The 25735-nt window shown below is 34.9% G+C and overlaps 2 non-coding genes and 4 pseudogenes across 5 annotated transcripts; 4 read left to right on the forward strand and 2 right to left on the reverse strand.

Annotated features, from left to right (window-relative positions):
• Positions 1-2992: 2992 nt before the first annotated feature.
• LOC147939480 (uncharacterized) lies at positions 2993-6641 on the forward strand (annotated as a pseudogene). Its single transcript, XR_015566293.1, has 17 exons — positions 2993-3318; positions 3860-4000; positions 4086-4172; positions 4280-4381; positions 4471-4506; positions 4592-4702; positions 4791-4874; positions 4975-5093; positions 5238-5338; positions 5429-5539; positions 5627-5697; positions 5784-5851; positions 5947-6000; positions 6088-6182; positions 6268-6294; positions 6390-6425; positions 6513-6641. The product of XR_015566293.1 is annotated as an uncharacterized LOC147939480 (transcript).
• A 984-nt stretch (positions 6642-7625) lies between these two features.
• LOC147939481 (secretory carrier-associated membrane protein 3-like) lies at positions 7626-10662 on the forward strand (annotated as a pseudogene). Its single transcript, XR_015565212.1, has 12 exons — positions 7626-7829; positions 8173-8292; positions 8407-8469; positions 8779-8812; positions 8952-9074; positions 9235-9297; positions 9398-9487; positions 9581-9629; positions 9717-9784; positions 10042-10084; positions 10213-10278; positions 10392-10662. The product of XR_015565212.1 is annotated as a secretory carrier-associated membrane protein 3-like (transcript).
• A 334-nt stretch (positions 10663-10996) lies between these two features.
• LOC147939482 (uncharacterized) lies at positions 10997-11629 on the reverse strand (annotated as a pseudogene).
• A 2753-nt stretch (positions 11630-14382) lies between these two features.
• LOC104714462 (uncharacterized) lies at positions 14383-15911 on the reverse strand. The gene is made up of 2 exons (XR_015565792.1): positions 15118-15911; positions 14383-14925 (listed from the first exon to the last, which is right to left on the reverse strand). It is a non-coding gene; the product is annotated as an uncharacterized LOC104714462 (transcript).
• Positions 15912-20390: 4479 nt separating this feature from the next.
• On the forward strand, positions 20391-20553 carry LOC147939483 (U12 minor spliceosomal RNA). Its single transcript, XR_015567746.1, has one exon. It is a non-coding gene; the product is annotated as a U12 minor spliceosomal RNA (small nuclear RNA).
• A 1320-nt stretch (positions 20554-21873) lies between these two features.
• Positions 21874-24871, forward strand: LOC147939484 (putative disease resistance protein At1g61190; annotated as a pseudogene). The gene is made up of 2 exons (XR_015565523.1): positions 21874-24466; positions 24737-24871. The product of XR_015565523.1 is annotated as a putative disease resistance protein At1g61190 (transcript).
• Positions 24872-25735: the final 864 nt, after the last annotated feature.

Below are 25735 nucleotides of genomic sequence, written 5' to 3' on the forward strand. Positions count from 1 at the left end.
TGGGGACCAAAAATGGAGATGATTTGGAGGCCATGGAGACGCATTGAAGGAAAACAATAGAGACGTTTTGGAGGCCAAAAATGAAGACTTTTAGAGAGAAAAAAATGTAAGCAACTATTATGTTTTTTGGAAGCTAAAAATAGAGACGTTTTGGAGGCCAAAAATGGAGACTCTTTGGAGGCAAAAAATGTAGACGCTTTGGAGGCCAAAAATGGTAGAACCGCACTTTATCTTTGGAGACTATTCCACATTTTCAAAAAGGGGCATTTTCAAAATTGTCCATTCATACCTCCTTTTAAAAATATCTATTAATACCATTTTAAAAACTTTAATGTACGAAATGACCATATTACCCTTTCTTTGAGTGATGGCAAGAATGTACAGTCATCAAAATCGAAAAACATTTTCCGCCAAAAAATGAAAAATTTTCTCGCGAAAATCAAAAAAATTTCCAGCCAAAATCAGAAAATTTTCCCGCCAAATTTTTTGAAATTTATACCTTAGAAAAACATTGTAAACGCTTTTAAAAACCTTGTAAATCATGTAAACGCTTTTAAAAATTATTTGTAAACCTTTTAAAAACCTTATAAAAACCTTTAAAAATTATAAAAACCTTATAAAACTCTATTAAAACTCTTAACAAATTTGTTAACAAATTCTTAACGAATTCTTAACAAATTCTTAACAATTCTCCGATTCAAAACCATTTTACTCTTAACAAATTTTTAACAAATTCTTACCATTTTACTCTTAACAAATTACTTCAAAAAGACCCTTTTTCCATGTCCCTTTTTTACTCCACCTATTTTGAAAACTATTTCTTAATGTAAAAAATTAAAATTTTCCCGCAAAAAAAAGCCTTATTATTGTAAAAAGGTTTCCAACCTTTTAATTTTAAAAACCCTAAACCCTAACCCCTAACCTCTAAACCCTAAACCCCTACCCTAATCCCTAACCCCTAAACTTAAAAACCACAACCCTAACCGAAAACCCTAAACCCTAAATTTCCCGCCAAAATTGAAAAAATTTCCCGCCAAAATTACGAAATTGGATTTTCCTACCAAAATTTTTAAAATTTCTACCTTATAAAAAATTTTAAACCCGAACCCCAAAACTCAAAAACCACAACCCAAACCTAAACCCTAAACTCAAATACCACAACCCTAAACCCTAAAACCACAACCACAAACCAAAACCCTAAAATATAATACCATAACCCTAAACCCTAAACTCAAAAACCACAACCCTAAAACCTAACCCCTAAACCCTAAACTCAAAAACCATAACCCTAAACCCTAAACTCAAATACCCTAAACCCTAAATCCCTAAACCCCTAAACCCTAAACTCAAAAACCACAACCCTAAACCCTAACACCTAAACTCAAATACCACAACCCTAAACCCTAAACCCTAACCCCTAAACTCAAAACCCTAAACTCAAAAAACACAACCCTCAACCCAAAAACCATAACCCTAAACCCAAACACCACAACCCTAAACCCTTAAACCCTAAACCCAAAAACTACAACCCTAAACCCTAAACCATAAACCCTAAACCCTAAACCCAAAACCCACAACCATAAACCCTATACCCAAAAACTACAACCCTAACCCTAAACCCTAAACCATAAACCCTAAACGATAAACCCTAAACCCTAAACCCTAAACACTAAACCCTAAACCCTAACCCCTAAACTCAAAAACCACAACTCTAAACCCTAAATTTAAAAACCACAACCCTAAACCCTAAACTCAAACCCTTAAACCCTAAACCTTAATCCTTAAACCCTAAAACCCTACTCTAAAACCAAAACCTTAAACCCTAAAACCCTAAATTGAAGAATCAAGCGTTGAGGCAACGTCGTTTGTTGGCGGTCCGGCGGTGGCCCGGCGGTTCTCCGGCGGTGGTCCGGCCGTGGTCCGGCGGTTCTCCGACGGTTTTTTGGCGGTTCTCCGGCGGTCTCCGGCGGTGGCCCGGCGGTAGTGGTTGGAGGAAATCTAAACCCTAAGGGATAGTAAATTGAGAACCCTAGTGGTAATAATGGTAAAGAGGTGGTGGCCGCCGAAGAACCGCCGGAGGTGGTGACGCCGGAGGTGGTGACGCCGGAGGTGGTGGCGATGGCAGGTGGTCAGAAGATGGTGGTGGTGATGAAAGATAGTGAAGGGGTAAAAATTGGTATTATACATATAATATAGAGTATATAATCAATACATAGTTAGTATAGTTAGTTATTAAATTATAGAATTTTTTTTGGTCATACAACCCAATTCCCCTTTTAATAATGTGGTTTTGTTTTTTTATTTGGTGTTTTTGTGCATTAAGTAGATTATAGTGAGAAGTTTTACAAATTTGTTAGTAATTAGTTGTGTTTATTTTGAAATTTGGTTTTGTATTTCATGTTTTTAAATTTCCTAAGTATAGGTTACTAACGGTTCCGGATACGGATAATGGAAATCGATATCCGGCGGAGACGGATCGAGTGAATACAACTTGGCAACCGCTTTTATTTTATCGTCTTTGATCTTGGTGGAGTCGCAGAACCATATCTCCAAACCATGTGCGTGAAAACACTATATAGGCGAAGACTGACATGTCTATCTACGAATGTAGCTTTAGGTTAAGAGTATATTTGTAAAATAATAAAGAATTCTAATGGAGAATTAGCTACCAAACCCAAAATAGTCGAACGTGAAAAAACAAAAGCCAATCGGAACGGAGCTAGTCTATAAGTAATAATAAGTCATGTTCTAGTTGAACAACCCGAGGAAGTAGAAAACTTTATTGGTTTGCTTTGGATTTGGAGTTGCTTTAGTCGCAAACCACAGACACACACACTCACACACTTGTGTTCTGTTTTCTTATTGAAAGTTGTTGTAAACTAATAATTGAGGATAAATCGCAAAACATGGAAAAATACATTTTTTTCGTTATAAATAATAAAAAATATTATTCCTCTAATTCTCGTATTTGGTCGCAGAATCCAACTTAATAAAAAAATTAAAATAAATTATTATTTTTTTAGGAAGAGAGAGAGAGAGAGAGATTCAGCAGATGACACGAATCACTCCACCATAGCTTTTTTTTTGTTCTCTTTCGATTCCGCGTAGTAGTAGAGAGAAAACATTGTTGTTGGGTTTGGTTTCGATCGATTTCTAGAAACTGGTTTTGGTAAAAAAATCTCAGCTTTTAAAGTGAACACACTTTACTCTCTCTCTCTCTCTCTATAAACGTATCTTCTTGGTTTCCATTTACCAACTGGGTTTTGCTTCATTACAGTGACTTCAAGTTTCAGATTACTTCTCTTTAAGCTTTTAAAGGTTTGTGTTTTCTTTCTTCTTTACTCTGTTTCTTTGTTGTGTTGTCTCATGGCTTAATTAAAAGATCCCATCTTTGAAAGTTATTACACCGCCATATTAAAATTGTTGAACAGTTCGTGTGACCAGATTGCTTCCTAAATATAACCTTATTAATTTGGTAATTAATGTGTAACCAAATCTAACTTTTTTTAATTTCATATCATTAACTAGTATTTAGAGTTGTATTTACTTTCCCTAGATCTGGAGAAGCAAAACAAAAAAAAAAATCCAAGAAAATTTATAATTCCAGTTTTAAAAACGCTTTGTCTTTTTATTAATACGAATCCTTCCTTAGCCGTTTCGCTTTCACAGTGGCCCAGATTGTGTTCGTCTGTATCTGGGAGTGTGAGTATGTATACTCTGAAAGGAGCCATCTTTGTGTGTTTCTTTCAAGCTTTTTTATTATCTTCTTCTAATCTATCATTTTTTTTTGGTATTAGATTATAAAGTTTCAATTTTTATTTTGCAATATGGACGTCTGATTCTTGTGTTTCTCGTTTAGATTTCTCAGAAAGACACATTCTTGTTGCATGCGCGTAGATCAGGTTTATATAGAGAAACTGAGATTTTGGGTGAAGGTTTGAATTGGTTTCTTTGATTCTCTGTTCTTGTGAAGGGAAGAACACAAAAGACGGTGGCTTTGGTGAGTTTTTTTCTGATTGCTTAAAGATTTTAAAATTGTCTTTTTGTTTTTGTATGGAATTTGATGAATTTTGATGTTCATGTAGCTCGGTAAATAGATTATGGAACATGATTTACCGTCTATTAAATCATGGAAGTCACTTGTTAAGAGAAGAAACAATGCTCAAGATGGGGTAAAAGCTTTTCTTTTTTTTGCTCTATAGATCTCGGTTACTTCACATTGTGATATCCCGGTTAGTGAGGCTTTTGATTTTGATGTGGGAATGGTGGAAATTTGCAGGGTAAATCGTCGTGGAAGATGAAGCCGGTTATGGCAGTCATGTGTACAGTACTTTTGATCTTTTGGTATAAGACTACTAATATCCAATATGAACAGACAGAGGTATTGTGGAACAGCTCGTTTTGATTTCTTTCAGAGACTTTTGAATGTTTTGATGTATAACTCTTTTGTTTGGTATATGCTTTACTTAGATAGAAGAAACAGATTATCCATTTGAGATGGCTAAGGTAACATTTTGAATCTCTTTGTTTTCTAATGTTTGATGCATGTTGCTGGTCTAAAGTTGATGTGTGGGTATGCGATCTTGTTCAGGAATCTGAACCGGTCAGTGAAAAGTTGAAAGGTTTGCCTTTTGGTATCATGCAACCTAGATCAGATTTGGAGTTAAAGCCACTTTGGTCAAGTAGTAGTTTGAGGTCAAAGGTTAGATTTTTTTATGTAAGGTTAACTAAGATAGAGGAATCAGTTATGTGGAGGAATTCTCTGATCTCTGTTGTTATCTTACAAATAGAGTGGCGAATTGACCAACCGTAACTTGTTGGCAATGCCAGTAGGACTTAAGCAAAAGGATAATGTTGACGCTGTTGTAAAGAAGGTAATAAGCATGCTTTGTCTATATATGTCAGTGAAATAAACGAGGCTGGTATGTGATTAGTTTCTGTTCTAATGTTAGTTAGTTTGTTTGTTGTATTCAGTTCCTTCCGGCAAATTTCACTGTAATTCTATTTCATTATGATGGAAACATGGATCAATGGTGGGATCTAGAGTGGAGCTCAAAAGCCATACACATAGTTGCACATAACCAGACAAAATGGTATTAACATGTATTTGATATAAAATACAAACTGGTATTAACATGTATTTGATATAAAATCTATTAAGATCAACTATAGCCATAGTTTGTACTTTGTATAGCTTTGTAACAATGGTTTTGTTCAAAAACTTTGATTTTACTCAGGTGGTTCGCAAACGATTTCTCCATCCTGAGTATCGTCTCCACATATGATTATGTTTTTCTTTGGACGAAGATCTTGGAGTGGAGAATTTCAAACCACAAAGGTTTATTTTCAATTTCCCCTTCACTTGTATATAGACAACCCATAAAGGTATAATCTTGGAGGGCCCTTTCCTAAACAAGTCTCTCTGCAGGTACCTGAGGATAGTTAAATCAGCAGGACTGGAGATATCTCAACAGCCTTGCACCCAAATTCAACTGAAGTTCACCATAGACTTACAGTCCGGTCTAGAACGAAAACATTCATAGGTGAGTTCCTATGAACCATTTGTTTAAGGACTTCTCTTGATTATTTGTGTGTTTTAGGTACTTATATCAAATGGTTACAAAACTGCAGACGAGTTTACGACAGTAGGGGCAATATGAAGTGCTCAAATGCTAGCGAAGGGCCTCCCTGCACCGGGTAAAATTTCTCAAGTAACATAACAATATAATACTTCTTTATATACCAAGACACAGACATTAATGTCATTGTTTCTCTATTTCCAGATTTGTTGAAGGAATGGCTCCAGTGTTTTCAAGATCTGTCCTGTTTTTGCACTTGGAATCTAATACAAGTAAATTTTACAAGATGAACATTTATAACAAGATAATCTGTTTACTTTTTTAATGCAATTGCATCCAACTATTATTGATTTTTTGCGGTTTGCAGAATGATCTGGTTCATGGTTGGGGAGATGGATATGAAACTGGGTACTGTGCTCAGGTAAAGTCCACACAGCGCTAGCATTCATTATTAGCATTGTGGCCTGATTGCATTCTCTAGATGAATCGGTTTTAAACGTTGTTATAGGGTGACCGTAGCAAGAAAGTAGGCATTGTCGATAGCGATATATCTTCCATCAAGGTATTCAAACACTAGGTGGAAGTGGTGATCCTGATAAGAAGGTCAGTTACTCACTCTACTTCCCCCCTCCATATTCTCCTTGTTAAATACTAAATACTGAATAATCTCTCTTCCTAATTATTACAGAACTCAGCTCGCAGCGGAGTGACTCGGGTAAGCACTATCTTAACATCCAGTTCCTCATTTCCTGCCTGTAAAATAAACAGACAATTTCACAACTTTTGTCACCTTTTTTTTTTTGTAAACAGAAACGAGGTTCTCCGACTTTTGATTCAAGGACAGAGGTGAGTTTATTTCCCCATGACGAAACTGATTTTATCCGTAGAGCCAGGAGTGAGGAGTGTAATTTCTGTATGTGTTTTCATGAACAGATACGGAGACAATCACATGGGAGCTTCGAACTTTTAAAGAAAGGTGGAACCAAGCGGTTGCAGAAGACAAGAATTGGGTCGACCGGTCTTCATCGACTCGGAATCGAAATGGTAACAACCGGAGATTAAAAAGAAGTAGTGTGATTCCAAGTTTAGTGCAGAGGAAAGCTGAAGAGACTACAACATAAAAAAAAAGAAAACACATACAGTTTTTACTCAGATCAAATATAGAAAAGTTTTTGTTCTTTGGGGTTCTCATTGTTATATATATAAGTCAATAGTTTGATCATTTTACTCTCTTTGATTAGTGTAGTTTTCATGGTCTTCTTCTTTAGATGTGGTTTGGTCTCTCTCCATCTTTGCTTAATTCCAATTATTTTAGTATGTTTTTCTTTAAAAAAAAGGTTCATATTAAAATCGGTTTTTTAAAAAATACTAATAAATTTAGGGATAAAGTTAATTTTTTTTTTTTTCTCAATAAACTCTCTTTTTCTTTGTAGATATAAAAAGTAAAGATAATATCACGTTAAAGGTTTTCCTCCATCATTTTCATGTTGGAAAAAAACAAATATAAGGCAAAGGCAGCAAAATTTAATGGTTTTGTAATATAATTCCAAATTTCTTATTAAAACTTGAGCTATATTTTCTCTATTAATTAAAAGGACAACTAATATCGTTTTTTAAAAACATTTTGTGATGGACTTTTCAAACGTTCTTATAAGCAGACAAGATCATTTGACCAAAAGAAGGACAATTTCAATTCTTCCTATGTACTCATTAGAAAATTCAAATTATTTGAAACTACTTGAGTCGTTGAATAATTTATTTATATATATATATATAAGAGGCTAATACTTAATTTTTCCTTACGTTTCTGATTGACATTAATTAATAAAATAAATTAATTTTACAACTAATAAAATATTGAAATATTAAGTGTAAAGTACTAAGGAAGATTGCTGTCAAAAAAAAAAGTACTAAGGAAGATTAAAAAATAAAATCAGATCAGATTAGAGATGATTAACATTTAACAAGAATAAACCCAAAATATATTATTTACTAATTTAATAAGACACGCTTTTGTGTAATTAAGTATATGTCTGCATATTAGATATAGAGCTTGACTTCAACGTTCGGGCTATTCCTCGGTCCGTGCTCAAGATCTTAGATCGATTTCTAAAGTCTTCTTCTCCTTCTTCTTCAGTTATCTATCTATCAAGCACGTTGAATCGTCTGAAGCTTTAATCTTCCATAGCCATGGCTAATCGTTATGATCCAAATCCTTTCGCTGAGGAAGAAGAAGTCAATCCTTTCGCTGTAAGCTTTTTTTGACTTTTGGGATTTTAACTCGTAAAAACTACAACTTTTAATGGCTCTTCAATCTATGGGGTTTTCGGATTTGAATCTTGTAAAAATTTATCGGGTTTTTTTACTTAGGGTTTAAGTTTCTGCTGTTGATTTGATAAAATCTGGAACTGGGTTCAATGAAATTGAGGTTTTTAAGAGATTTTGTAATGAAAGATTTGATAAAGTTTCTACCTTTGTATCGAAATCTATACTTTTTGGTTGATTGATTGATCAAGTGTTGTTCTTGAGGTTTGTTATGCTTTTCTCTGAACTGATTTGTGTGATGCTTGTGAATCCAATTATGTTGTTTTAGAATCCTAAAGGTGTTCCACCTGCATCGAATTCGAGACTTTCGCCTTTGCCTCCGGAGCCTGTTGGTTTCGATTATGGTCGTACAGTAGACATTCCTCTTGACAGACCTGGTGGTACACAGGTTGGTTAGAGATTAGAGATTTTAATTATATTATATGTGTTTTTTTTGGGTGATTAGGTGGTGGATCTTGGAGTTAGTAGTGATTAACGTTTTGTGTCTTGTTTGGGAATCTAGGATTTGAAGAAGAAAGAGAAGGAACTTCAAGCCAAAGAAGCTGAGCTAAGAAGACGGGAGCAGGTATATTGACTGCTATAATTAGTTAAAAGATAAAAGCTTTGACTTATCCACTATGAGCCTTCTCCTTCATTTGATCTTTTTCTCAGTTTTTGTTCTTTTTAAAGATCTATGAGTTAAGTGTACTGGAGACTTTGACTCTTGTTTTAAAGAATTGTAATCTTTAGATAGCTCTTTGCAATGGTTCTATGTGTGCAGACATGATTGTTTCCTTGTATACATTTTCAAACCTTTTGAAATTCGCATTACCTAGCAACGGTGTTGTTGTTATTCATTTGAATGTTTTATTTTGTGGTTCTATGTACTATGTAGGACCTCAAACGGAAAGAAGATGCTGCTGCACGAGGTACTACAATATACTCTTTTCAAGCCTTTCTTTGTTTCCTAGCTGTGTCCTTGAGATTTGAACTTGTTGTTAACTGTTTTAACTTAGATATGTTTTTTCTGCTATCAAAGTTATGAATTTTGCGGTTCTCTCTATGCAGCTGGAATTGTTATCGAAGTGAAAAACTGGCCGCCTTTCTTCCCTATTATACACCATGACATTGCAAATGAAATTCCGGTTCATCTCCAAAGACTACAATATGTTACTTTTGCGACGTATTTGGGTACATATTTTGTTGTCCCAAGTTAACAATTTCCATTTGATGCAAATACTTCATCTTTCCTGCATTTATATTCAAATCTAAAGGATTACATTTTTTTCCTTCTATACTCGTTTGCTTCTTTATTCATTTATTTGACACACATGTAATTCATGTTTGGCAGGTTTGGTTCTTTGTCTTTTCTGGAATATCATTGCCGTTACTACAGCTTGGATCAAAGGAGAAGGTTTGTTTTTTAGTCTATTTCAAAGTTTGCTCGTTCTCCTCTAGGATTTCTTAACTGATATGTCTTGGTTTTAACAAGAGTTTGGTTTTATGTCTTGCAGGAGTGACGATATGGCTTCTTGCTGTTATTTACTTCATAGCGGGTGTCCCAGGAGCTATGTGTTATGGTATCGGCCACTCTACCGTGCCTTCAGTTCTTACTTGGATTCTTCTACTTTCAAAGTCTGGATTTGTTGTTCAGAATATTATGTTACTGAGTTTATCACGTTTCTGTTGAATGTTTGCAGAACCGATAGTGCATTGAGCTTTGGATGGTTTTTCTTGTTCTACATGGTGCGCAACGATTATAACTTCTATGGTTTTTTCTTACATTTATGCTTGATATAAAAAATTACTTCTGACACCTTGTTCTTGGTGCAGCTCCACATTGCTTTCTGCGTCTTTGCTGCTGTTGCCCCACCTGTCGTCTTCAAAGGAAAATCTCTTGCGTAAGTTCCTTTTTTTACAGAACTCTCTAAACGATTCAAGATTGATCTTGTCACTGTGTTTGTGTAATCTGAGAGTGGAGAAACCTCATTTACCAAAGCAAACAACAAAAAAAAATTTGTTCGAATCTTGATAACCATTCTGGTACCTGTAACTAGCATACTCCACTAAATAATAGCTGTACAAGTAGTTGTTATCCATTGTTCTTGGAAAATTCTCTAACCTTTTTTTTGTAATCGACTTTTCTTTCTTGTATCAGTGGGATCTTACCTGCAATAGATGTCTTAAGCGGTCAAGCAATTGTTTGGGGTAAGCTCTCTCACCCTTTACTGGTCTTCGAGGATCTTAAAAAGAGTTCTAAGATATTAAAAAAGCGTGAAGCATGAGCTGATCATATGGATCAATTATCTGATATGTGTTCTGTTTACAGATTTTCTACTTCATTGGATTTGGATTTTTCTGCCTCGAATCAGTGGTTAGCATATGGGTTATTCAGGTCTCTCTTCACCTCCCATCACTAATATATCAGTCTTTGAACATGGTTTTATACATCTGTAATCGTTTTCTTAACATTTTGATTTTGGGATGGATTTGTATTGTTTTGAGCAGCAAGTGTATATGTACTTCCGAGGCAGCGGGAAACAAGATCAAATGAGAAGGGAAGCGGCAAGAGGAGCTTTAAGAGCCGCTGTTTGAGAGCTCTCCTTGTAAAATTCTTGGTTTGTGTACCTAATCTTCACTGTTACTTTCAATTTTCAGATTCTGCCTTTCTCTCTCGTTATCCCTCTCTCTGCTTGTAAACCAAAAAAAAAGATTCAATTTTTCCTTGTACCTTTATCTCATGTAAATTTGTTTGTTCAAAAGTGAGAGTTCAGATTCATACCCATTTTGGGATTATTAGTTGGAATTTATGAGAACCCATCTTACATCCACACTTAAGTTTTGTGTTGCGTTTGTCTTTCTATATAACATCAGTGGCTATTTAACACATATAATCTTGAATTAGTTTTTAAACATGTCATAGAGATTAGTCTGAAAATAACGTTTTGTATCCACTGATGTTTTACTACGGGTAAAAAAAGAAAGCTATATGTAGTACTAGTAGTAGTTTCTGTCTTTCTGAGGCCTTTGAGGAACATTTTTGGTTAAAGTAACCAACCATATGATATAGTATCATTTATTGTAAGATAAATGAAAACTTACCAAATCGAGAAAGATTGAAAAGACTATATAACATAATATATTAAATAAATAAACATTTTACCACGACATTCACATTTTTAACAATAAGCCACACACTTCTTACAATCAATGGTGCAACCACCCGCCTCCCCCACCACCACCGTATCCTTTTCCGGAACGGCTAAAAGACTTGAAACACTTCGCGGGACAAGTCAGCTTCTTCATGTGACAGTGACCTTTCTCTTTACAAATCACCGTTGGTCTCACCACACCTCCTTTGTTATATCCGCCACTAGGTCCCCCGTAACCACCGCCGTATCCTCCACCAATGTTTCCCCAATCTTTGCCACTGAAACCCGGTAAACCAAAACCGGTTCCTGGTTCGGTTCCAGGTCCAAAGTATCCCCCAGATGATCCATAGCCCTTGTCATTCTTGTTATTATTACCTTTGGAGTTTTTCTTGAGCTGATCCGAGTAGGATCCTGTTGATGATTCGGGTCGAGTGGGGGCGTGAGTGGGAGAGTGTAAGTGTGAGAAGCAAAATCATGAAGAGGAGACTGAGTTTTGTAATCATTCTTTGTGTAGGAGTTGGATTTGGTTTTCTTGATTCAGTGGTTCGTGAAGTAAAGAGAAATGTTTATTTATAGAGAAAAATGTTTTATATGTTTTGTTATATGTAAAGGATTTTGTAGTTGTTTGTTTATAAGGGAATTAATTATATAGCCTAATAGCTACAAAGCATTAATTGGTTTCGAGGAGGAGTTGGGTGATAGTTGAAATAATAGTCACATTATATGTATAGACGAACTTGACTTTTTGCACTAGAAAATACTATTGTTTTGAGTTTTGATTAGCGGTGGACACTCGGGTTTATGGTTTGGTAATGGTTCGGTTTTTAATTGGTTTTGTATAATTTTTTTTTATTAGTTTGGTATAGGTTTATGGTTTTATTGGTTCAGTGGACATTAATTTATGATTGGTAGCCCTAGCAACGGGAATAGAATTTACAAAAAAAAACAAAATAGAAAACAACAATCTCGATGAACAAGCTAGATATTCTGCTCTAAAATTACAAGAACAAGAAATGTATGTGAGAGAGAATATGGAGATACATGAATTCATGATACCATTTCAGAATTTAAAGTAACCAATAAGGAAAAATAAACATATACTTGAAAAAAAAAAATTTGTTGGAAAAAAAAGATAGAATAATTTTAAAATAAAAAATATTAAACAGGGAAAAGGAATAAATGACTCATGTCTCTATCTCAAAGTCATACTCTCTTAGAAATAACCCGAATCTGGTCGGTCCATTCTCATGATGGTCTTACTGCAATTTGGCAAATACAAACCCAAAAATGACTTTATTGCAGACAACAGATGTGTGTGTCGATAGATAATTTTCCCACTTCACGTAGACATAACAGAAAGTGCCATTAAGTTCCTCAACTATCATCTACTTACTTTTAGTTTTTCTTAAACAAACTTTGTTTTCTATTTATAAGTATTTGAATTTTCAATCCAACTAATTTTCCAAATTTTATATTATATATAATTAAAACCATTTAACTTATGTTAGAATCATTCCAACTAATTTTCCATATTTGAGTAGTTTAGTGGTTGGTGTTCTTGTACATGCATGATACACCACTAATTGTCGTATTATCTTTTATCATATTGTTTTCGAAATTATAGTTGATGTGAGTTGAATTTTGTTTTTCAACGATATAAAAACTTCTTTGGGACCTTTGTTTTGTGTTTTTATTCTATGAAAAGTCTAATTGAGAAAGAAAAATTCATTCACAAACAAACCCCACTTGTCTACAAAGTGTATTTGGTTCACCCACCGTATTCCATGAAAATGATTTTTCGTATGCACCTCTAGTATTTTTCTTTAATTTTTGTTGTTTAAATGCTTGTATATTTCTGTATTTTTTTCTAGAAGACTGTCCAAATTATAAACAAGTTCAAATCTTTGAAAATTCATTGTATATTTGTTTAGAAAAATGTCGAATGGTTGTGACAACAAAAATAACATTATCCTATACATATTTATATCATAGTTAATTGTTAGAAAGATGTTCTCTATCATAATGCTAGAGGAGATTCACTGAACAAATACATCAATTCAAATGATAGTTATGATGCTATAATATAATGGAAAAGAATTCATATATTCAAATACATGAGTATACGAGATCTACCTAACTAAAATCAATGTGTATGGGGGGTTCATTATATTGCCGGATATATGTATTTGTTAGACTTATCTTTATGCTTTGCAAAGTATTATTAGGATTGATCAATAGCATTGCTTACACAATTAGTTTTTATCATATTAAAGAAAAATATGGTGAATTATTGGATATTCAAATGAAAAAAGATAGAAAACAATAAATGGATAACAAGGAGAGTAAAAAGTAATCATCTCTTAGATTAACCGCAAGTCGATGGCTTACATGCTAATGTTTATGGGTACTTTCATTGTTTCCTACAAAATCCCAATAATTGGACAATCCATTTGTCAATCAAACATAAGACGATGGAAAGTTATATTATTGGTTCTTCCATTGTTTCTTGTAAGCCCAAAATTCATATATATATATTATTCAAATATGGCTAATACGTGAGACGACAATGTGGTTACACAATCTTTCATCAGATCTACACATCTTTTACGTAAATATTTTTTTTAAAATAGATGGATGATCACATTGCCTGAAAAATAAATTGTCCAAAAAACTTGTAAATGGTTCTTTGAAACTCTTTCATGTCACAACAGTTACAAATTGCTTACATCTTAACTAAAATCTCTATACGATCGAGTGTGCATACATATAGATATAGATATAGTAGTATAGATCAAGTAACTGAGTAAGTAATCATGAAAGTTAGTTAGAGACGGAAGTTAGTCGGTTTATTAGTTTAGATATGCGCGATCGTGACAACATATATAGTTTGAAGTTAATGAATTAAAGTGTTTACACTTTAACAAACTCTTCTTCAAAAACTACTAATTTACAAGAAACCTTACCACAATTTACGTGCGCGGTACTGCAATACAACCAATTAATTAAATCCAAATTGAACTTTTAAGTTTGTCCAAAGATTTATATTTCCACGTTAAAATATAAATTGAAAATGTTCTCATGTCTATAAATAATTAAGAGAAATGACTAATGTTCCCGTTCATATGGACAAATTCTGTAGAACAATCATAGCAAATTAGCAATACTATAACAACCAAGTGTATATATTCAATTAGTATATTTTTTTTTCCTTGTAAAACCAACCAACACATTAATATTTACAAACCAAATTTACAGCTTAGTAAAATTATACACACATGCACCCCCAAAAAAAGAAAAAAAAAAAACCCTTCAAAGCATTGACTATAAAAAACCTCAAGCTTCACAAATTTAATCAACAGATTTTTTTCTTTCACTGTAATTTTTTTTTTTTGACACCTAACTAATCTTCTTTTTCTATTTTTTGTCCTAATTTTACTGTGTATAAAAAAGAGCCAATAAAAAAATTCAAACGAAGTTAAAGAAAAAAAAAAGCAGTAAAAAAAAGAAGAAGAAGAAGAGCTTAAACCCCACGGCTAGTTATCTCTTTGTACTGTCTGAGCGACTCCATTCTCTGCAACTTCATCTCCTCATTAATCTTCTTTATAAACGCTTCCACTCGCCGATTCAACTCGTCCTGACTCACGACGGCTCTTTCCTCATCTTCGCCGTCTCTAACGACTGGTAATAATTAGTCCTGTCCCTAAACGTCTCCGATTTCTTATAAACCGGTTTCGCCTCGCCGTCAACACCACCTCCACCGCCGGAATCTCCACGGCCAAACGTATCAGATCTCCGGTATAACTTTCTCTTCTCTTCCGTTATCATCTTCCACGTGTTCTCCAACGTCTCGTTCCCCTTCTTCGGCTTCGTCACTCTCAAAGCTCTCCCACCTGAATTAAACCAACAACAAAAAAAAAGGTTTTAAATTACGAATTTACCCTTTGGTCCACCGACGCGTGTTCTCGACGCCAGTTTTGAATTTTCAATCTACCTAACCGTTTTTTTAACATGACGTCATCATCTTCTTCCTCTGTTTTTTTTTAAAAAAAAAAATTTAAAGTGAAAGAATCAAATCAGTATACCTTCTTGGCTTGCTTTCATCAATTTCCGATGACCGATCCTTGAAGCAACCAGAGGCTTCTCAATTGTCGGAGGAAGATTCTCCGATTCGATCATCCTCGGCGGAAGACGATTCTGATTAACATTCGGCGGCGGAACGAAATCGGACTCAACGAGATCTGAATTCTCACCATAATCACATTCTTAAGCTCCTCTTTAATTTCATCTTCCTCCGCCGTCGCCGTCTCCGCCGCATCTGTAATCTCCTCCTTCTCCTCCTCAACCGCCGTAACCGCCTTCAATTCCAGCTCCTCCACCTCCGGATTCGTCACAACGAAACCGAAATGCGCACCGGTATCCAAATCCTTAACCTCCAACATCCGCGGAGGAGCTTGATGTTGAGTCACACTCAGCTCCTCCTCCGTCTGGATCTTATAACCACCACCACCACCTCCACCGTATACAACAATCTCATCTTCTTCTTCTTCATGACGGTCATGGTGGCTTCGGTAATACTTTGAAGAAGCAACGATAGTGATGATGATTCCGTTGGTTACAACGTAGAGATACGGCGGTTTCAGCCACGACAACAAAGAGCTCCATAAGATCGGAGCTTGTGAGACGGAGAAATCAACAGCTACAGGTACAGAGACTTTAAGTAACGTAACAACGGAGGCGACGCCGCTAGAGAGTAGCACCGCCTTGATCGTCATCATCCACGAAACCATTTTTTTCCGATCCGAACTAAAAGCTTTTTTAATTACTCTCTCTTCTCTCTTTTAAAGGATTGTGAGTGGTTCGTATGGGTATGTGTGTACGGTACACCGCTTCACCATCATTGTTCTCAATTTATATAGGGAGGGAAAGTAGCGTATGATTACGATATCCACCGTTAGATTTACGCTAACTTAGATGGACGGTAAGGATTTATGGAGAGTGATGGCGATATGGGTCCGGTTTAATCCACTCGATTTTTTTTTAATTTACATTATCGTCACATAATTTAACGATGACCATGGAACTAAATTATCTGTTACGTGTAAAAATATGTGTGTAATAAATACTTGATGTATCATGTTTTATTACTCTTTTTTTTTTTTAGGGTTTTTTTAATGTTTGATAAGTTTTGAAAGTTACTGGTCTAATTTTAAGTATGAGAATATAAATATCAAATTAGTAAGGAATGATTGTTTTAAGCTACGAAAGTCAATGAAGAATTCTAGATTACATTTTGTTAATGACATATCTAATTGTTTACAGTACTTTCCACGAACTTGTCCCGATAATCTTACACATATCATTTACAATCACATACCATATATAATATGTAGATATTTTTAGTTATTTCATGTGACGTGTTTTCGCTTACGTTTTTGTAATTCACATCACTAATAAAAATTGTAATTTGTCGTCCTTGTTTTTTTGTATGAATGACGTTAAAAAAAATGTCATGAAAATTTCTTAGTGATGTGATTTACAAAACCTTTCTTTGTAGTTTTGAGTTTTCTATATAAGGTTGTCGAATTATGTTTTTTATTTATTTATAATATTTGTTTCCGACATGTAAAATATGATTGTGAACCAATTTGAGTTTTCGACAATCTACTTGCAAGGCTACGTACCTCTTAAAACTTAAATTCTAGTTTGATAATTATTTTCAATATGGCTGTAGATACTAAATAGAAAATTAAAAAAAAATCTCCAAACCTAATCAATCATATCAAAATACTTTATGTAATATAAGAAAGTACGATATCCATTACGATATCTTTAACCATTATAGGAACGTAGATCCTGAATTCAAGTAGCGGCCACTTGACTGACCATCATAGGAACGTAGATTCTGGACTCGAGTAATGGCCACTTGATTTACCAGAAAAAAAAAAACAATACCAAAGCATCTATACTCAGAGTCAGAGGTCAGATCAGAGCCATTGATATTTTAAGCGAAATTGTTTTTTGTCTTAAAAAATTGTTTTTTGTTCTTATTTCCTATATAGCAAAGGAATGGTTTTAGCAATAGTTACTTATACACTTATACAAATTTCAGATATTAATGTTGATTTGTAGGGTGATATTTCTTACGTAAGTTATTGAATTAGAATAATTGATGGGCACATATAACCAGATTAGTCTAGAGACTAAAGACCAATAAAGTGGTGTGTATTAGTGACATGAGTGTGGGGGCAAAGGATATAGTATTCAGTATTCACTTATTCAATACAGTATAAAATTAACCAACACACTTGATTCAAGGGACTAAAGTATTGTCGAGGTAAAGTGCAAATGTAGCTTATGGACTAAGTTTGCTTACATCATTTTTTTGTTTTCCAATTAAATTATTTTGACCATATAACGACTTTTTTTTTTTTTTTTTTACTTTATTATTTAACTGATGATTACATCCAAATCTATCCAAATTTTTTTATTGAATTGCGGAATAGCCCAATAAATTGTTCATATACTATACAAAATTAATGTAATTGCAAAAAAAAAAAAAAAAACTCATGGAGCGTCGTAACAACGTTCTAGAGTTCTATTACGAATATTGAAGGTTCTCAAAATCGAATTTCGTGTATGTGCAAACCACAAAAGTTCGAATATTTGGTAAATCAAAAGGAGCTTTCGAAAAGTATATTTTTTAGATGAAAAAATAAATAATTACTATATTACATGTAACGGTCATATATTGGACCGTTATATGAGGAAAGGTTTTGACCCATTTGGGCCAGCCAGCACTTAGCAGCTGCAGCCCCACTGCTCGTGCTCGTGTCCAGCTGTAGTCCTCAGTGCTCCATCTCCAAAGTTAACTTCGCAAGTGGCACCACTGCTTTCAGTTTTTTTCTTTTCTTTCTGATTGATATCTATTACCAATATTCACCAATTTTCTACAAATTAGAATACATTATGCAACGAAAAACAAATAATATGCATTATGCATGTTGAGAATATATGTATAACATTATGCACGCAGTTTAAATATAAGTATTTTTAATTCAGTCAAGTGTCCTTGAAAGTGGCTTAAGCGGTTTCATGGAGAATTTCTTACTTTTAAAGATTCTCCATTTAAATAATACTAAATTAGAAAAAGGGAGAAACCATATTATATTTGTACTTTGGTGATTAGTTTAAGCTTTCTCAACAAATAAAAATTAATTTAATAATTGAAATATTTATTTATAATCTTATTGTTGACATACCATTTTTTCTTTCTAAATCATTCAACAGGTACTTTATTAACCATTACTTTTTTAATCAACAATAGAAAAACGTGGAAAGTCCTGATTTATAAATTTATATATAGGTTTTTTTTGACAATATATATAGGCTATTTCTGTAAAAGTATACATAATTATTTTTGTGAGTATTTTCTTTAATGATGAAAAGAAAAATGATTTAATCTAAGCTAACTTGATTCTCCATCCACAATTTTTTTTTTTGTAGATCCATTTTTTTCTTCATGTTATCAATGTTTTGGAGTTCTTGTGTTTTTTTAAGTGACATGAAAATTAGAAAGTGCAAACGCGTGAAAAACTCGACTGTAACGCTCTTTTTCTATTTGTTTTTTTAGATTTTGTTGCTTTTACTATATATCCTATTTTCTGTGATTCTGTCACCATAAAGTTTTTTATTTGTTTGGTTAAAAAGATAAAATTGTTGGTCGGTCAACCAAATCAGCTTGAGACAGGGCTTTTTTCCATATATATGTTTTATTTTCTTTCGTAATATAATTAAAAAGGGTACGTCTTACCAAGCTTAGCTAGTGTTAACTCGCTTGTATGATAATCTAATAGAGTATGAGGCGAAATTTCTTATTTTGGTTTAATACAATACTTCCACTCATGTTCTCTAATGTGTCACAACGACGACAAAAATGAAACGATCTTTGTTAGCACTCATCTAGTAAACCACAAACTAAAACCTGGTTTACCTTGTATATCCGTATATGTACGTGCATGCATAACGCGCAACCTTATAAAATAAAATATTATAGACCCAATTGATCGTAAAACCACAGCATAAAACTTGGGTTGGTTTTAGTCTGAAAAAGCTGCAAATGGTTGCTCCACAAAGCTCAGACATCATTGAATCAGAGTCTTCGCCTAGGATTTTCGTAGAAACTGCGAAAGAAGAAAACGACAACGTTTATCAACTGTTTTCTAGTGATGGGTAACCGTCATTTTCGTCCAACGGTATAGAGTTAGACTGTGCGTTTCTTCAACCCCCGGGTTTCACTCACATTAACGCGCCAACCATTCGCGAGTTGGGTTATCCAGGAGAACAAAACTTCATGTGTCGTTCAACAGGCCTCTGCCTAGGCGTCACGCGCTATAGTCTGCGGATATGGATGGTGCCATCTAGTTCCGGTAATTTCTCGAGTATCACAACGGTTTTAAGGAGAATCTATATGAAGATAAGTTACTTGTGCACCGGCCAGAGCTTACAAGATACGAAACGTGTCGTTTCAGAAGACGTTGAATAATATGGACGTTGTAGATATGATCTTCTCGGTTCTTCTTTTAGGTTTTTTTTTTGGTTCAACTGAGGAGATAATGTGAATGGATAAAATAGGTATGTAAGGAGACAAAATATAATAAATGTTTGATACATACTAATCTTTGACTGTTTATATTATTTAAAAAATATTGAAGGAAATGATAAATAAATTAAGCAAAGTATACGACAATATATTCGGTAGATAGAATGACTTACCAACTAAATATCCTAAACGTGTGTTTGGTATAGTCAAATACGCGTACGAGGTAGTTTAATCAGTACTTTAGTACTTTGCTCAAAAGTATGGCTTTTGTGTTATTGAATTCATTTGATTTCAATATGTAAATAGATGCAAGATCTACGATTGTTATAGTCTAGGTGAGTTTTTTTCAAGTGTTTACCACAAAAGCCCTGTAGACTAATTAGTGAGGTCACAAAAATTTCATCGGATGTACTACAACCGTTTGATCGAAATGGTCTAAAGTCACAAACGTTTGAAGGGAAACCACACAAGCGTATAGCTAACCTAATGCAAAGTTGAACCACACAAGCGTCCGTACCATAACAGTGTCCAGTCGAATCACAAAAGCCCATAAAAGCTCGACAAACGTTTTTATTTATAGTTTGATATTTTTAAGGCTCCTTTGCTTCAACAAAAAGTGGGCTTCTCTTTTAACATTGGGCCTATTTGTTCATAGCAGGCTATTAAGAGTAATTTTTTGTCCCACATCGGAACCATAAGCTATTAAAGACCTAGCTAAGCTACTATAAGATAGTGATGGAGAACAACTGTTAAAACTTGCCTTAAACTAATGAGTAAGGAAAACAAAGCGGTCGGTGAGAACCGGTCGCAGCGCTAACGTAAAACATAAAAGTTGCGCAAGAATTTATGGAGGGGTTATAGGCTGGCCGATGTGTTGACGCTGCTTACTTTTGCAGAACTCACCTCGTGCGGGCCTCCCTACACCCATCCCCTAATCTTTTAGTTCCCAAATCTTGACTCGATTTGTGATTTGTGATGACGATGCTTAATATTGTCGACAAGTTTAAATTTTTTTTTTTGGGAAAATATAAAGCCAATTAAAGCGAAAAGGTTAATTTTGATTAAGCATATAGTGGATTCTTCTAGAGTTTTCTCGGGTCTTGGATCTGTTCCCCGAGTATTTGCAATTTGGAATTGGTACTGTAATTTATTGGAAAATCCGCCTCACTATTTTTTTTGTGTTTTGCTTCTGACCCTCGACGATTTTGCTGTGATTTCTCATAAAAAAAAAATTGCAGGATTCAGAGATTAGTAAACATTGTAAGGTTTATGGTTTTTGTAGGATCCATTTGGATTGTTGTTGCCACTGTGATCTTGTTGATTTTGGGGTATGTATGCACCAGATATGTTCTTACGAGTCCATAGGCATTGGTTACTAGCCAAACAGGGCCTTTGGCGATGCCGTTGTATTTGATAGCGACTCTGTCGTTAATTTTGCGGTTTTATTTAGGTCTCTCAACTTCATGTCTACTGCAATATAATTCTTGAAATTGTAATAGCTAAGCTAGCAATGTTTTAAATCTTCGGAGGTTGGTTGTGGTGGTGATGACATTCTTTGGCTATTTTTTTTTGTTTTTGCTGGTTATGACAGATGAGTACAGCAGAGAAGATGGATATTTTGTTCATCTGATGACAGAAAGAGAAGACATGCCAATTGTTCAAATCTCTGATGATTCAAGTCATGCCAAGTGATTGGCCTTTGTTCAAATTTCATTGAGGTAAGTAAAAAAACCATATGCCTTTCTTCAAAAGCCATTCGATTTATCATCACTCTCATTCTCTTCTGCTTTGAGTTATAATTTGATTTTTCCCAAGTTTACCCTAGTTTAACATGAGATATGCACCATTTTTTTCCAAAACTGATATTGATCTTTCTTCAATAATGGGGTCACATAATAGAATAATGCTGTGCCTTTCAATTCAAATGCGTTCAAAAAGTGTTAATACATTGAATCATCACTCTACTGTGGGTTCAGAAAGAAAGATTCAATTAATTTTTTTTACTCTATAATAGTCTATACTAAAATGACATACAGTTGTCATTTTGAAAAGTCATTCGATACTAATATTATTGCCAGAAATCTATTTTATTTGTGTGGACTCTAGCTGACCAAAAAAGATAAGAATAATCAAAGTCCTCCAGTGGTCTTTTTCTATCTCCAATATTTTTCACCTGAAACACTTCTTGATGAGCTTCAGCTTTTAGCTTCGTTGTTTGCTACTGAAAATTTCTCTCACCATGGGGAATATTGTGTCTTTCCAATGTTCTAGTGTTGAAAGTACTGGATCGAATCATTGGATGTTTATGTGATAAAGGTTATATTCGAACCCTCAGGAGAATCTCAGGGATCTGGAGAGGGAAATGGAAGATCTCAGAGCAAAAAAAGATGAGGTGCAGAACAAGGTAGTGAGAGAGGAGACACGCCATAAACAAAAGCGTAAAGCTGTCCAGGTATGGCTTACCCGTGTGGATAACATCGACACAGAATTTAATAATGTGTTTAGTGATAGTCCCGTTCAGCTTCAAAAGTTGTGTTTCTGTGGTTTATGTTCAAAAAATGTATTTTCGAGCTACAATTATGGGAAAAGCGTATTCTTGTTGCTGGAAGACATTAAGGAACTTAAATTAGCGGGTAATTTTGAAGAGGTTGTTGAGCCTACTCCGAGAGCTGTAGTAGAGGAGATGCCTACTCAGCCTACGATTGGGTCAAGATAGAATGCTGGAGAAGGCATGGAAACGCCTTATGGAAGACCAAGTCGGAATCATGGGTCTGCACGGTATGGGTGGTGTAGGCAAAACTACCCTTTTCCAAGAAAATCTACAATAAGTTTGCTGAAATAGCTGGTAGGTTTGACGTAGTGATTTGGGCTCGTAGTGTCTCAAGGCGCAACGATTTCAAAGCTTCAAGAAGGCATTGCAACAAACCTACAACTTTGTAACGACGAGTGGAAGAAAAAAGATGAAAGTGATAAGGCCGCTGATATATACGACGATTTAAAGAGGAAGAGATTTGTTTTGATGCTGGATGACATATGGGAGGAGGTGGATTTAGATGCCATTGGTGTTCCCAGAGAAAGTGGATGCAAAGTAGCATTCACCACTCGTTCTCAGGAAGTATGTGGGCGGATGGGGGATCATGACGCAATGGAAATCAAATGTTTGGAACGAGATGAAGCATGGGAATTGTTTAAAAGCAAAGTCGGAGACAATACATTAAGAAGAGATCCAGGCATTGTCAAGCTAGCAAGAAGGGTTGCTGATAAGTGTCGTGGTCTGCCACTAGCGCTTAAAGTCATTGGTAAGGCAATGTCATCTAAAACAATGGTACGAGAATGGGAGCATGCCGTCGATGTTCTAACTAGATCTGCTGCAGAGTTTTATGACATAAAAAATGAAATTCTTCCCGTTCTGAAGTTCAGCTATGATAGCTTGGGGGATGAACAAATCCAGTCTTGTTTCTTGTATTGTGCTCTGTTTCCAGAAGATGAAACGGTACCTGTTGAGGATTTGATACACTTATGGATATGCGAGGGATTCTGGGGGCATACCAAGTTATAAAAGAAGTGTATAATAAGGGCTATGCTATGCTTCGTACCCTTATACGTGCAAATTTGCTGACAGAGATGGGCACAGAATTTGTTGGGATGCATGACGTGGTTCGGAAATGGCTCTGTGGATTGCATCCGATTTTGGAAAACAAAAAGAGAATTTTGTTGTGCAAGCAAACGTCGGATTAGTTGAAATACCACAAGTCAAGGATTGGGGAGCTGTGAGAAGGATGTCATTAATGAAGAATAAGATTGTAGAGATACCATGCAGCAGTTCCAAGTGTTGTGAACTTACAACTCTCTTCCTCCAAAAAAATCAATTGGAGAATCTCTCGGGTGAATTCCTTCAGTCTATGAAAAAGCTAGTTGTTTTGGATTTGTCGAAGAATTACAACTTGAGTAAACTTCCAGAGCAGATATCAGAGCTGGTCTCCTTGCAGTATCTTGACTTGTCGGTGACAAGTATAGAGCAACTGCCAGTTGGTCTCCAAGAGTTGAAAAAGCTAACTCACCTGATTTTATATTCTACAGAGAGACTTAGTAGTATCAGTGGGATATCAAGGTTGGTGAGTTTAAGAGTGTTGAGTCTGTTTAGATCTAATGTTCATGGAGATGTTAGTGTATTAAAGGAGCTGCAGCTCTTGGAGGAACTACAAGTTCTAATGATAACGGTATCGGCTGAGTTAAGTTTGGAGCATATATTAGGGAATCAAAGGTTGGCAAACTGCATAACTTATCTGGAGATTATCGATTTTGATCAAGAAAAGCCACTCGATTTATCATCCTTGGATAGTATTGAGAATCTTTGTAGGCTATGGGTGACAAGTAGCCATGTCTCGGATATTAATAATCCGACAATTCAATCATGCTTTACCAACATCTCAACAGTGTCAATAAGTGAGTGCCATAGCATGAAGGATCTCTCTTGGATATTGTTCGCACCAAATCTTGTCTACCTACATATTAAAGATTCAAGAGAAGTGGAAGAAATAATAAAGAAAGAGAAAGCAACCGATCTTACAGGTATTACTATTACCCCATTTCTGAAACTAGAATTCTTATGGTTGGAGAATTTGCCGAAGCTGGAGAGTATCTACTGGAGTCCTCTCCCCTTTCCATTTTTGATGCGCATATATGTATCGAAGTGTCCAAAGCTGAGAAAGCTTCCCTTAAATGCTACAAGTATCCACTGACTTGATGAATTTGCAATATTTACCGTGGAAACTGACCTTGAGTGGGAGGACGAAGATACCAAAAATCGATTCTTGCCTTCAATAAATCGGGTAATCTTTACTCTCATTCTCTTATGCTTGAGTTATATAACGTTCTTTGTTACTAGTGAAGTTTGGTTCATTTGATCGGGTAACCATTTCTTTTAATTAAACTGAGTTATTTTTATTTCTTACACGAGAGAGATATATGATCCTCTGCAAAAAAAATTTATGTAAAATTGGATCGCATAATAGAGAGAATTTGTTGTGCCTCTCAATTTCAATGCTTTCCACAAAAAAGTGTTACTAACACATTCTTTAATTTTTTTTCTTCTTCCTTAGCCAAATCGGTTCACTGTCTAAAGATCCATTACTCAGGATTGGGATTCTTCAAGTTGGAAATCAGAATCATCGCTTCGTCTTACTATTGCTTTCTCTTTCTTCTTCCTCTAGTATGGTGTGTGTTTGTGTTGTTCATTTGGATTTAATGTTATTCATTGTCTTTTTGTGTTTCTTATTGGATTTAACGTTTGGGTTTTGCTTTATTTAGATCAAAAATGCCAAGCTTCTATCTTTTGCATTTCTATTTCATCTTGCAGCGTGTTTGTGTTTATTCATTTGGTTTGGCTATGGTTATTTTTGTTAAGTCTTATCTAAATTCCAAGTGGCTCTCTCAATCAGAGTATTTGTTTTTCTTCTTTAGCAGCTGTTCGTTTAGGTCCAAAGATCCTTCATTTCATGGATTGAGATTCTTATCATCTTATGTGTGGTTCATTTTGATTGTATAATTTCCTTTGATCTGCATTCAGATCTTTCTCGAGTGTGCTGTGTTGTTCACTTTGAATATACCGTACGCTTTACATTTTCCTATTTTAAACATTTCTGCAATGTGTCTGTGTTGTTCAATTGGATCCAAAAATATTTTATTTTGCAAAATCATGAAGATTCTCTTATGTCAAATACTCAAATCCCCTAAATTAAACCATGCCTAGTCACTGAATATACTAAATAGAGTGCTTTGTTTCCATAAATAGGGATGAGAGCTCGTTTGTGAGACTCATCCAAAAGAAGAGAGCTTTTGGAGGTTTTCATCGGGCTAATTTGGTTTAACAGGAAGCTCTGTCATTGGCTATTTTTGGATAGTTTCCAAAACTGGTCGTGCGTCTCTTCTCCAAACAAAACAAACAAACCATCTCTAACAAAACTAGTTGCGAACCTCTTCCAAAATAGGAAAACAAATCTTCCCCATCTTCTTCCTCGTAACCCAAGCAGAGGATGATGATCTTCATCAAGATCATTGTCCCTTGAACCCAAAATAATATATCAAATAGAACTTGTTTC

The sequence above is a fragment of the Camelina sativa genome, chromosome 9 (genome assembly GCF_030686135.1).
Source record: "Camelina sativa cultivar CO46 ecotype springtype chromosome 9, ASM3068613v1".
Classification (NCBI taxonomy): Eukaryota; Viridiplantae; Streptophyta; class Magnoliopsida; order Brassicales; family Brassicaceae; genus Camelina; species Camelina sativa.